Below are 14,863 nucleotides of genomic sequence, written 5' to 3'. Positions count from 1 at the left end.
ACACCTTTTGTTGCTGCAACATCACTAATGAAAACCCATCTTCTCACATTGGCTAAGGCAGCTCTCTCTCTCTCTCTCTCTCTCTCTCTCTCTCTCTCGCCCACACATATTCTGTTGTTTGCCATGCATTACCCACTGTTCCAATAGCCAATAGCCCATATGTAATTGAAAGGACAGTTCAGACACCAACCATAGTTAAATGTAATACCCTTTTTTTTTCCTACGAAGATATTCAATGAATCTGCACTACTTGAGTTCAGAACACCAACCAAGCATAGAATGAAAGTCATTTTGGTGACTATGTTCCCTAGAAGAAGCATATAACTTAGAGAAGATTGGGCATGTGGGGTGCAGTGATAAGCATGTGTCACATAGTATATTTATCATGAACTTTTTATTTTATTTTTTATAAAGAGCATGAACCCATAATGTGTGTAGACTTATATATTCTATATTTTTTATGTTATCAAAAAACAGGAAAGAAGATACAATGGTTAGGTCGAAAGATCTATTTTGGGAGTATTGCAAAGAAGATGACAAATTGTATTGCAATTTTTGCGGTGAAGGCTTTTCTGCAGGTATAACAAGATTCAAATATCACTTGGTAAGAGAAGAAGAGAATGATATAAAAGCTTGTCTTCAGGTACCAGATGATGTACAAGCTTTGGCTGTTTTTACGACACACGAGGTATCTTTTAAGCCTTCAAAGAAGAAGAGCAAAATTACATCATATGTTCAACATGTTGATCAATGTTCGATAAACTTAACTACCTCTATTACTAGTTCCTGTTTGCAACAAAGTTCTTTACCATCATTGTTGAATAAAAAAAATAAAGATGTTGTTGACAAAGAAGTTGCTCGTGCATTGGTTATGAATAATATTGCATTTAATGCTATCATTACAAAATCATTTGTCAGTATGATAAATGCATGTATCGATTTTTATCCTAGATACTCATTGCCAAGTTACTCATCTGTTCGCACTAAATTGGTACAAGAACTTAAAGAGAGATGTCGATTCATATGTAACTTCAATAAAAGAGTCATGAGTTCAACCAGGATGTACTTTATTGTCAGATCTTTGGTCGGATATGAAAAACCGGTCATTCATCAATGTTGTTGCATCTTGTCCAAAGTGATCCGTTTTTATAAATGCATTTAATGTATCTAAGCATAGCATAACTTGAGTATTTTTTGAAAAGATTCTTGTTCAAGTCATTGAGGAGTTAGGACCACAAAATATTGTTCATCTTATAACTGACAATAGATCAAATTATGTGCTTGCTGGTGATCCAATAGAATCGAGATTCTATCATATTCAAAAAACACGATGTGCTACCCATGGGTTGAATTTGCTTTTAGAAGACATTGACAAAAAAGTCGTTTGGGTACAAAATGTCATTAAGGATGCTAAGCTAATAATGGATTTTATATGAGAGAGCACACTAATGGAAGGGAATTGAAAAAGTATGGTAAAACTAGATTTGCCACTAACTTTTTGATGGTTCAATCTATATTGCAAGTAGAAGAGAGTTTAAGAGTGATGGTTGCATCCTCTGAGTGGAGAGCTATGAATTACAGTAAGAGTAAAAATAGTACAAAAATCACATAAATAATTCAATGTTCAAAATTTTGGAATGATGAGATAGATACAATCACTACATTAGCGCCTCTTATCAAGGTGCTTCATTTGAGTGATAGTGAGGGATCAACCATAAGATATTTATATGAAGCAATAGAAATAGCAAGGGAAACACTAAAGATAAATTGTAATGACAATGAATCTAGGTATCTTGAATCGGTGAAGATATTTGAAAAGAGGCGAAAGGGAAATATAATTCACCCCATTCGTGCCAGTGTCTCATTTCTTAATCCAACTTTAATGTATAGTGGGGTTGTTAAACTTGATAATCCTGAAGTGAAAGCTGGTTTTACCTTGATTTCAAATTCAATGATCCAGGCAGAACAAAAAACTGTATTGTTTTCAAAGTTATTGAAGAACTATAAACGCATTGGGATTATTGTCAACAACTCATCCTCGTAAGCATCGTCTTGATTATCAATATCTTATATTATTTATTTTTTCTGTATTTTAAGAAAATAAATTTTATCTCACTTTTAATTGTATCTTGAGTATGTGGTTAAAAATTTCCTATTATGTAGGAGTTTGGTGGGAAGTATGCGGAGAAGCATTCCACTGGTTCGAATGGTTGCCATTTGGATTTTGAGCCAACCATGTAGCTCGTCACTGTGTAAAACAAATTGGAGTGCTTTTGAGGCGACTCAAACAAAAAAAAAAGAATAAATTGACACCAACTATGTTAACCGACTCGGTTTACATACGAGTGAACTCGAAGCTGATGACTGCATCACGTGAAAATGAAATTCAAAATTGTAATACAATTAATCTGAAACAACTTGGTTCATTGCTGGAAGGGGTTTTCGAAGAGGTGGAATATGAGGACACCTCTCCAAATGATGATGATGCATGGCTACATGACTTGAGAATTATGGTGCACTACTCTCTCTGTGTCCTAACCAGAATTTGTCCTTTTTTATTTGAGAAGCAATGGCATGTAGCAATTATTCTCTCTCCAAATTCTTCATTTCTCTCTCTAAAGGTTCAGTGTCCCTCCAGAGGCTCAAGTTGATGGGAGGGAATGACCAGTGATTTGGAGGTGAGGAACTGTTTAAAAGCTACTTTAAAATAAGATTCCCCGCGTTGTAAACTACCAAAATACCTTCCTCATATTTCATTCAACATGGGATCTATGACCAATGTTGTATTGTAGTGCCACAGCATGACATTTCCTGAGTTTCAGTGGATTTTATGGAAACCAGATTATATATACTCCCGCGGGAGCACATCCAAGATTCACGCCATCGGTTAAAGCTTTGGAGTAGTTAAGTGAATGCAAACCCGTTACCAAACTCAAAGAACAAATTCATACTTGCCAGACGATGTTAATTTCTTCAGATTAAATATCGGTCCCCAAGTTTCAAATCTAATTATTAAAGTTTAGGAACTCTGGAATCCATGACTCTTTTGAAATTAACATCATTACCATCATCATAATTGAGAGTCTTTTTTAACTATTTGGAGTCGGCTATATGAATTTGAAATTAACATTAATATCCTATTTTTTAAAGTTATTAAAAAAATATTCCCATTTTTTTAATTTTACATAGATATCCTTTTTTTTTAAAATTATTATTATTTCCTTAAATGCCTTTAAGTTCTAAACTTGATGTGCCAAATGAAAGCCTTATTTTTTAAAAAAGAAAAACTAGTTTGGCAAAAGTAATAAAAAATTAATTTCTTATATTTTTTCCTACAAAATCAAGTTCAGTTTCCATGGTGCCAAACTTCATTTTTTTAGTATTGGGAGTACCGAACAAAACATTAAGCCAAGACATTATCTGACACTCTCAATATTCAAAATTATTTTTGCAATCGAAAGGCTACAATCTTAGTACCGTACTCTGGGTACTGAACTTCAGGACATTTTGAAAAGAAAAAGAAGAAAAAAGTGGAAAAAAGGATATGTAGGTAAAAAAAAAAAAATTGGGATATTTTTTAAATATTTATAAAAATAACGTATATTTACGTTAATTTTTCAAAATTTTAATAAAAAGTTTTCAAGATTATTATTTTTTTAAAAAAAATCCTCCCAAGGGAGTAGATATTCATTGTGATCCCATTGTGATCCCATATGAACATGCTGCAAGGCCTCTTCAAATGGCTAGCAACTAGCAATATGAGTAGAAGAAAATATAATATATAGTTTAGAAAGGGAACAAATATGAGCATAATGCAAAGGAATATTTGTCTCATGGCCTGTGGTCGAGTAGTGTGACACCGGGTTAGTATTAAGGAGGTCAAAGTTTAAGGTTCTAATATTCAACACTTATAACTCAAAACAAAATATGTGTCCCATAGCAACGTGGTCGAGTAAGTGACAACAGGTTTACATCATGATATCGCCACATCCATCCTTTATAAGGAAAATTTATATGACTATTAAAATAGTGCATTACTTTATAAATAAAGTTTCAAAAATCGTAAAAATAGATTTAGTCAGATTTTGTGTGTTGCACGTAGGAATCAAATAAGGTTTCCCACAAACAATCGTGTAAATATGTTATGGATAGTATCTAGGTATGCAATAATCTTTCACATAAATAATTACGTAAATTGTATCCATGAGAGCTTCAAGGGCATACGTAGGTGTAAGTTCCTCGATGATTTTATATAAAATTTGTGCAAATACATCATTCATAACTACTAATGCATTTGAGAAATAAATTTACTAACACTGTTTTCTATGGCATAATAATAATAAAAAAAGTATTATAATATTTCGTGAAATTCTAAGTATAGCATAACAAAAAAAGGAAAAAGAATATTATGCATGCAAGGGCCCAATTATGTGATTTTTAGGAGTTTATAATTGCATGCACAGGCCATGGGTTAAAAAACCTCTACTAAATACACATATAGAAATTATATATTTTTTACTCTATATTGTTGTCATTAGAATAATTTTTATTTTACTGCCTATTGTTTAGTATGAATTTATTTTTTTTCTTTTTGTCTATGATTTATTAATAAGTAATATAACACATTACTAGGTTACATGATATCCATAATGGTTTTTAATAGAGCCTCAAGAAAATCCGAGATTCTCAAAATACAAATTCATAGACAAATTTGAAAAAGGGCGAAAAAAAAAAAAAAACGTATTAGAACTCTTTTGGCTTTTACTGCAACATACAATTATATAAAAATTCCAATCTCACACAAAACAATAGTTGAAAGGAGCTCCAAAAGGTTTCTTATTTCTAAAGAAAAACCACTTTGTGTTTTATTCCAAGATCCCAAGTACAAAAAAAAACAGATAACCAAATAATGAAACCAATAACTTCACCACATAAAATATCAGCTCAGTTCCATAACAAACCAGCTGTTATGTGAAATAAATTATCCAAAGGCTTAGAAAAAATAAATTAAACATAAACTTCAGCAATAACTGAAGGGTTGGGAGTCTCATAAAGCCAAGAAGAAAAGACAAATCAAGGAAGGGTATTGAAGCATACCAACCATTGGCAAGGTGTTGAATTTTACATGCACAATTCCTCAGCCTTTCTTCATCTGTACCTCTACCTCAATTTCAGTGGTATGACATATGAATGTGGCTGCATTGCTCTATTGGCTCAAGTGAACCACTTCATCATATAGACGACCTGACTTGTTGGGCAGAACAAAAACCATATTAAAATTAATAACAATACAACTATTAAACCATTAATATACACACATTTTTCTCTCTACAGTATCTATCATGTATTTTTCTCTCTTAGACTATCTCTCACCCCTATCTTTTCTTAACTTTGCTGATTAGTGGAAGACAACTTTGCTGCCCCGTGGATGTAAGAAACTTGTCGTAAATCTTTGTATTTCTTTTTTTTTATTTTTCTGCACTATTTTTCTTTCCTTTATTTTGGCTAAACCTTGGTTTTTATCTTCTACACAGATATTCTTATGATAGCTCTAAAATCAATTTCCAACACCGACAATGAAATTCGAAATATATAAAAAAATGGTATAGATCTTGCGGATCTATGAACACTTATTTTTAGGGCGAAATGGATGATCTGGATAATTTGTTACAATATACATTGTTTTTAAAGCTTGAAATTCTTTTTTTTTTCTACAACCATAATGTTCAAGCCAAGATGATTGATGTAAAAGTTTTAGTGGTTGAATTACAATTTTCGATAAGTTATGAGGTGAAGCTTTACTTGTTTTGATATAGCACAGCCCTATCAAATCATTTTCTAAAAGAAATACGTTCCTTTCATTGCTTGAGAACAGTTTATTCCGGTGACAGGAAAAGGCCTTAATATATAATAATAAATTATCTTTGCAGGATACCCTATTTATTATCAAAGTTGTCGTCACACTAAAACTTACCTTGATAAGTAAAGATAAAATTTTATGAAATAAACCAAGGTTGTTGTATTTTGGCTTTTCTTTTTGTTGACCAGGGGGTTTGGAGAGAGAGGCCTACAATCCATTAAGAGTTCGCGTGAAATAGTTTTTTTTTTTTGTAGGAAATTAATTTCTTAGGAAATAAATTGCTTAGATTTAGATTTAACATTTTTTTTTTTTTTTCATGTTTGGTAATACTATCTAGATTTCATATGAAATTATTATTTTTCGTTTGGTAAACTATTTGAGAATCTACCCTTTGGGAGTTTGGAATGTAAACTATTCTCTCTATCTAGAAATTCAATCTTTCTTTCTCTCTAAAAATCGAATCGCTCACTAAAATCCATCATCTCTCTCTAGAAACCCAATCTCTCTTTTTCTATCAAAATCCTACTATTTAGAAACCCAATCTTTCTTGTCATTTCTAAAAATCCATTATCTTTCTATCTCTAAGAAACCATTCTCTCTCTCTAAAACCCCAAGCTCGATTTCTCTTTCTAAAAACCCATTCTTTCTCTCTAAAAAGTCATTCTCTCTCTAAAAACTCAATCTCTCTAAAAACCTATTATCTCTCTAGAAATTCAATCTCTCTTTCTCTCTCTGAAATTCCATTCTCTCTCTAAAAACTAATTCTCTCTAAAAACCAAATCTCTCTTTCTCTTTTTGAAAACCAATTCTCTCTTTCTCTCTCTAAAAACTTACTCTCTCTAAAAAACACATTTCTATTTCTCTCTCTAAAAACCTATTTTATCTCTAAAAAACCAATCTCTCTCTAAAAATCCATTCTCTCTAGAAACTCAATTTCTCTTTCTCTCTTTAAAAACCCATTTTCTAAAAACCCATTCCCTCGCTCTAGAATTCCAATATCTATTTCTTTATCTAAAAACACATTTTCGCTAGAAAGCCAATATCTCTCTAAAAACCAATTATCTCTCTCTAAACCCAATCTCTGTAAACCCAATCTCTCTTTCTCTCTCTAAAACTCCTTCTCTCTCTCTCTCTCTAAAAACTCAATCTCTCTCTTTCTAAAAACCTATTCTCTTTCTCTCTCTAGAAACTGAATACCTTTTTCTCTTTCTAATAACCCATTCACTCTATCTCTAAAAAATAATCTCTCTTTCTCTTTCTAAAAACTATTATCTCTCTCTAAAAACCCATCATCATGCTCTAGAAATCTAATATTTCTTTCTCTCTCTAAAAATCCTCTTTCTCTCTCTAGAAACTCAATATCTTTCTTTTTTTAATCTCATTATCTCTTTTTCTATCTAAAAATTCATTCTCTATCTAAAATCCAATCTATCTTTCTCTCTAAAAACCCATTCTCTCTCTAGAAAACCAATCTCTATTTCTTACTAACAATCCATTCTCTCTCTTGAAACCAATCTCTCTCTAAAAACTTATTTTCTCTCCAAAAACCTAATCTCTCTTGCTCTCTCTAATACCCACTCTCTCTTTCTAGAAACCCAATCTCTATTTCTCTCTCTAAAACCCATTCTTTTTCAAAAAACCCAATCTCTCTTTCTCTATCTAAAAACCCTCTCTCTCTAGAAACCCAATCTCTCTTTCTCTATCTAGAAATCCAAGATCTCTTTCTCTCTCTAGAAATCTAAGCTCTGTTTCTCTCTCTAAAAACCCAATCTCTCTTTTTATCTAGAAATCAATCTCTATCTCTCTCTAAATACCCAATCTTTTCTCTCTCTCTCTAAAAACTCATTATCTCTCTCTAGAAACCAATATCTCTTGATAATGGGGTTGGGTCGTGGTGGTAACATTATTTGTGCTCCAGCTAAGGTCTAGGCTACTATTCTCACATAACGCATTAAAAAAAATAGAAACCAATATCTCTTTATCTCTCTAGAAACTCAATATTCTTTTAAATTTTCTAAAAAATATTTTTGGCTTACGACAAACAAGAAAAGTTTGAAGAGTAAAATAAAAATAATAAATGAAAGGGGGACTTCTTAATGGGCCAAGCTGGGCCCAGGCCCAATATATTCTTTTTGGGTTTGGTTCGGCCGGGCCAAAGTATTTTCGGGCTTTGCCGAGGCTTGGGCTAGCCCGACTTGATGGCAGCCGTACTTAACCCTGCCCCCCATTATTTTGAAAGAAATTGGAATCATATCTACATGAGTATAATTCCAATTTTTTAGATTTTAAACACTTTTTATGGAAGTAAATCTCATAAGTAAAAAGATTTCTTACTTTTGTAACGGACCAAATATGCAAAAATATGCAAAATTAGTTATTTTTTAAGAATTCATTTTCATACGAACCAAATGTGCCTTTACAAAAGTTATTTTTTAAGAATTCATTTTCATACGAACCAAATGTGCCTTTATTGTTGTAAAGAATTAGGAAAAATCTGCATTTACTGTAATATGTTTGCGATATTACGCTACAGTTCAATTTTACCATATTTTACATGGAGTTCCAACTCGCTCATATTTGCTTCGATTTTCAATTTTGCCCCTGTTTTGATGTCTACAACATTAGATTGCTTTTTTATTTTAATTGTTTTATTTATTTTTGTTCGGCAGGGCTTTCTAATGGGTTGGAGGCATATTAGAGGTTGACCTGACATTCTAAACATCGGATTGTGCCGAGCTTCATTTTGGCATTGTCAGGTATCACTAATATCAGATCGCTCCAAACTTCGAATTCCTTATAATTTCTTAGTGATCTAATAATATCTGATCGCTCCAAACTTCGAAGTCCATGCCACCAGAAGTTTCATTTTTGTAGCATGGAATGCTTGTCGAATAAGCGGTTTGACGTTTGGGACATCAGATCGCTTATTCTGCTTTAAACTTTTGCAAGCCACACAATCTAACGTTCCAAACATCAAACCCCTTTATATAAAACTGTTCGATGTTCAGAACATCAGACTGACCATAGTATATTATACCTCCAATCTAAAAGACAACCTCGCAATACCTACAGATAAAAGAACTTAAAATAAAAAGTGGTATGACGTTATAAGCATTAGACTCTAGGGTAAAATTGGAAAAAAAAAACGATGAGAGAGTAGGACCTCCACAAAATATAGGGAAAATTGAACCATACTGTGATACTGAAAAAGTATTACAGCATAGGCATAATTTTCTCTCTTGTTTGGATAGAAGGAAATTAAACATCTTGGATATTTGAAATTCAAGGAAATCCATAGATTTTCAATGCCAAGGATTTTTGTCACGGATTCCTTAAATCTCTTATTTGGATAATTTATACAAAATTTATGGATTCCTTTCAATCATTTTCATGTCCATTATTTGGTAACAAAATTTGATAAAGTTTTTCTGTCTAAAATTTTAATATACTCTCTCTCAAATTTTTTGAGATAGTTTCTCTCTTTTTAAAATTTGATATGGTTTCTCCTTCAAAAATTTTAGTATACTTTCTCTCCAAAACATAAAATTTAAAATTGTTTCTCTAACAATTTTGAGATAGTTTATCTCTTTAAAAAATTTCAAGTGCTTTGTCTCTGTAAAATCTACAGATAACTTTTATCTCTAAAATGGCCACACACTCAAAATTTAATAGACTTTCTCTCTCTTAATTTTTTTGAGATAGTTTCTATCTTTAAAAAATTTAGGCACTCTCTCTCTAAAATTTTCGTACCTACCAAATGTCCCTCATGTTTTGGGTCAAAGGGGCTGACGAGTGAAATCCATGGGCCTTAAAAATTAAAAAGAAATAAGCTTTGATGTGAAAATGAAATCGTGGAAAAGTGAAGTGATTTTTCAAAATTTAATTTCCATAGAATTTTAATATTGAGAGAACCAAATGATAGATTTCAATTATATCCAAGATATTAAAAATCCATGCCCAAAATCCATGTGCCCAAATAGCCCCTAAAGAGTTTTATATGCTCGCATGTCATGTGAGCTAAAATATTTTATTTAGGCATGCCCAAGTCAACTAACGCAAGGTTAGCTTTTTACAAACCAACATACAAGACAAATGGAGCAAGCAATAATATAGCAACCGTAATAAATTAAGGGCCGTAAGCCACTCTCATTACGCTATACACGTAGCCATACACAACCATGGAGGCATTGGAAGAGTTTCTTTCAAGGAAAATTGTTTCATGTCACGACAACAACATTCTACATTTGTGGTCCCCGAGGTAATAAGCACCCATGGATGCAAATAAGTGGTCCATCTAAAATAAAGTGAAACGGACAGTCTAAAAGTTTTTTTAATAGAATTATTATTTTTAATTTTTAAAATTTATTTATTTATTCATATTTACGGTATCCATGTTAAAGTTTATATGTCCTAAAAGTTAAGTCAAAAAATACATCTCAAAAATAGATTTTTAAGAGGTGATTCATAAAAACTGTGTCCTTCCTTGGGTGACACATGAAATTGGCTACCACGCTTAATAACACAAAATTTGAGACTAAGCAACTCCGCTTCATTAGCAAGTGACTAAAATTAGTTTGCAAATGTTCCTTTGGGACATCTTTCTAGCCATGTACGCCTATGCCTTAACTCCGCTTCATTAGCAAGTGACTAAAATTAGTTTGCAAATATTCCTTTGGGACATCTTTCTAGCCATGTACGCCTATGCCTTGTGGATAATGGCATTGTTTATTAGGTCATCGTCATTATTTTAGGAATGTGTATAATGAGATTATTTACTTTTGGTATAAAAAGGTCACAATTACTTACAACTATCTGATATGAAATCTAATAGCTTGCATGTGTAGTAAAGTTCGAGAAAATTTTTTTTGTACTTTGAGCTTGGTCAATGAAATAAATGCATCCACCCAATTTCACATCTAATGGTCAAGCTTAATTGTGACTACATTGTACCAAAAGTAAATGGTCTCATCATATATTTTTCTTTATTTTATTCTCAAATATTTTAGAGCTTCTCTCTTTCCAAATAAGCAACATGACCGCGCCACTGTCGCCTTTTATAAAATCGCACTCACCCTCATTGTAATAGCCATTAGGGCCTAATAGCTTGAACATAATAATTGTGCTTCACTTGATGTGGCAATTATACCGGCCCACACCTGACTTTCAATGATTACCTATAGAAAAATTGTTTCATGCGGGCTGGACGGCATTTCTATAATATGTATTCATTCCAAAGGTATAAAGCATCCATCTTAAAAATTGATACAAATAGGCGGTCCATCAAAAAACAAGTGTAGCTGATCCAAATGTTTTTTAATATAATTATTATTTATAGTTTTATTTTTATTTTTTTTATTTTTTATTTTTCATATTCATGATCTCCATGTTAAAGATTATATATTCTTTAAAAATTAAGATCAAATTATATTTAAAAAATATATTTATTGCCATGCCCCCATTTTTATAATATGCAGGCTGGCTACATAAAAACCGTGTCCTCATCTATATGGCTCATCAAGGAAAGTTACAAGTCCAATCAATTCACTCTACGGTTCATAATTTGCCTCTGTGGGTTAATTCAAATATGCACAATCATTATATAGCTCATTGCGCCCATTACAAGAGCACACAGGTGGCCTACATGAAGAGAGGAAAGAAGTTCGGGGGGAAGATTATGGTGAGAAGAGAGAACCAGAGGAGACTATAGAGAGGCGTATAAGTTTGTGAGAACCCAGTGGGGGTGTATACAAAGGGAAGTGAGTTAGTAAGGATGGAAGAGCAGTATCTTTCATGGATGATGAGGAGGCGGCTTTTTGTTGCAGAAGATAGAGCAGCTGGTCTTTCTGAAATGATTTTTTATTTGTAAAGAAATTCCTCACCATGGAACAGAGACTTAAAGAAATTAGTAGAAAGTGAAAGGATGTCCCTGCCTTTATTTTATTGCTTAAAAGGCATGGGGACCAGTTTCCAGAGAGAGAGAAAGAGATGCCTTTATTTTATTGGATGCGATTAGCATGCGGCCAAGCTCGAACATGTAGAAATGCAGGCTTGGTAATAAATATAGTTTTAAAATATTATTCGTTTTTCATTTTGAGAAAGGAACCGATTTCTAGGCGGCCAAACCCTTATATGTAGAAAATGTAGGTCTCTTAATAAATTTATTTTTGACATGAATTTTAAGACTTAATTTCTTAGGACACATAATCTCTAACATGGAGATCATGAATATAAAAAATAAATAAATTTTAAAAACTATAAATAATAATTCTAGTAAAAAAATATTTGGACCGTTAGTTTCTATTGTTTTTAAATGGAACACCTACTTGTATTATCTTTAAGATGGATGTGCTTTACAATTTCTGAATTGCATATATAGAAATGCGGTCCAGCCCGTATGAAATATTTTTCTTTTTAGAAAATAAATGATTTTTAATAAGGAGATCATGAATGTGAAAAAATAAATAAAATTAAAAAATTTTAAAAAATAAATATATTAAAAAAAATTTGGGTTTTTTGTTTCAATTGTTTTTAGATGGACTACCTATTTCATCTATTTTTAAGATGAATACTTTATAGCTTTGGACTGCATATTGTACCAATGCGGTCCAGCCCGCATGAAACAATTGGTCTTATTTATATTGCTTAAAAGACATGGACCAGTTTCTAGAGAGAGAGAGAGAGTTTAAAGATGTCCAAAAAAAGGTTGAAAGGGTTGGGGAGTAGTTAGAGAGATAAAGAAAAGAAGAAGGTAGTGATGAAGAGAGAGAGAGAGAGAGGAGTTAAACGGGAAAAGAAATAAGAACAAAGTTTGAGAGAGAGGGAATTGCAGTGGGTATCAACTTCTAGAGAGAGAGAGAGTTTTGGATAGTGTAGAGAGAGAGAGAGAGAGAGAAGAGAGAGAATGGATTGGTGAAAGAGCAAAAGGGAATTGCTGAGGGGTTTCAAACTTCTAAGTGGGACCATTTTTGTCTTACTCCTCGGCCATGGATTTAGGAATTTGAATATTGTGTGGGCCCACCAGATGGTGCTTATGTGGGACCCATCACTGGTCCATTTTTTTGGTAAATTTGCACCACGTGGCATGGTTGGTTTTTTAGTTTAGAACGTCTCTCCTAATTATATTGCTAATATGACCTATCTTTCTGATTAAGAAATGCTCTCTCTCTCTCCTTGAGAATTAATTAAAGTTCCCCTCACTCTCTCTCCTTTAGTTGTCTGCCGATTTATACGGCAAGAAAATGAGACTTCTGCATATTTTATTATATTTTATTATTTTATTATATTATACAAATAATATTATATTATATCATAAAATATTATTATAGTATAAAATTTCATGTCCACATCAGCAATTGATAATATACATATACATATTGTTATATATATAAAATTTCACGTCTACGGCAACAATTGATAATATACATATTAAGATATTATATATTTAGAATATATGATTCTATGGAACTATATTATATAATATAGTATAAAAGAAATATTATTACATATTGTTTATTTAATATAGGGTGTGGTTTATGTAAGGTTGTAACCTTAAACAATGGCTCACCTCCAAATTTTATTATAAAGGTATAAAAAATTCGGAGGATTATTAGAAAATTTATTTTTATATCTAATTATAAAATTTTAAACTTAAAAAATAGTTAAAATCAAGTAGATCTTTAAATCTATGGAAATCTTGAAATTGGATGGTCTAGATAATGTGTTGAAAGATGCACTATCTTTGAGACTCAAATTTTTTTTTTTGTTTTTCATATCCATACATGTTGGTGCCGAGATAATCAATCAGAGTGTTTTTAACATTAAAACAATTTTTTCCGATAATTTTTTGAGGTGCATCTTTAATTCTACATTTTAAGAGCTTTTTTCCTTTAATATATATTGGGTGCCGTTTGTATAGAGCTTAGGCTCTAAACAATCAAATTAGAGCCTCCCTTCAAACAGTGTCGAGAAATGTGGTTTCAATACTCTAAATATTTGTGATAGCCTTAAAAGACATTTTAATCTTTATTTATAAAGTTTAAAGCTTAAAAAATAGTACAAATCGAAGATCTATGTAAACTTGAAAATATTGAAAATTGATGATAAAAGGTGGTGTTACAAAATAGACTATTTCCAAAACTTTGAAATCTATTTTTGTTCTCATGTCCATGCATCTTGATGTCGAGATGATCAATTTGAGGATATTTGCACATTAAAACAACCTCTTCTAATGAAAATTTTGAGGTAGACTCTAATTTGATAGTTTAGAGCCTCGGCTCTATATAAACTTTTCCCATATATATTACATATTATATAAGGGTGAGGTTTCTATAAGAAAGGCACACCTCCAATGTAATTTTGTTGTAAAAGATTCTTAGGATTATATGAAATTTTTTTTTTATACGTAATTATGAAATTTTAAACTCCAATAATGATTAAAATCAAGTAGATCTATAAACATATGAAAATATTCAAAATGGACGGTCTAGATAATGTGTTGCAAGATGCACTATTTTGGGACTCAAATTTTTATTATTATTATTTATATTCATATATCTCGATGTCGAGATGACTAATTAGATAGGTGAAAAACATTAAAACAACATTTTTCGATGGATTTTTAGGATGCATATGTATTTTAAGGTTGCAACTTTATATAAACTTTTTTCATTATATAATGGGATAATCTAAACTTTACAACCTTTCAAATTACAAAGGTTCAAGATAGAGAGAGTTATGAATGGTGGATTTATTAATTTTGTAGTCTATTTTTTAAAAAATATTATTTTTTTGGGGCAATTTTGTAAATATTACTACAAGACAAATGTTACTTTTGTCATCTCTGTAAGGGGTCAAGTTGAAATTTTAACTAAAAGTCAAGAACATCTTACAAATAAAGTTTCATAATACTAAATTGTAAAATGTCAATGTAGTTTTGTAAAAATTTTAAATTTGTTCTTGCTTGATGGTAAAATTACCTATTTAAATAATTTTTAATAAAAAATA

The sequence above is a fragment of the Amborella trichopoda genome, chromosome 8 (genome assembly GCF_054954075.1).
Source record: "Amborella trichopoda isolate Santa Cruz 75 chromosome 8, AtrichopodaSantaCruz75HAP2 v2.0, whole genome shotgun sequence".
Classification (NCBI taxonomy): domain Eukaryota; kingdom Viridiplantae; phylum Streptophyta; class Magnoliopsida; order Amborellales; family Amborellaceae; genus Amborella; species Amborella trichopoda.
The sequence above is the reverse complement of the archived record's forward strand: the minus strand, read 5'-3'. Positions refer to the sequence as shown.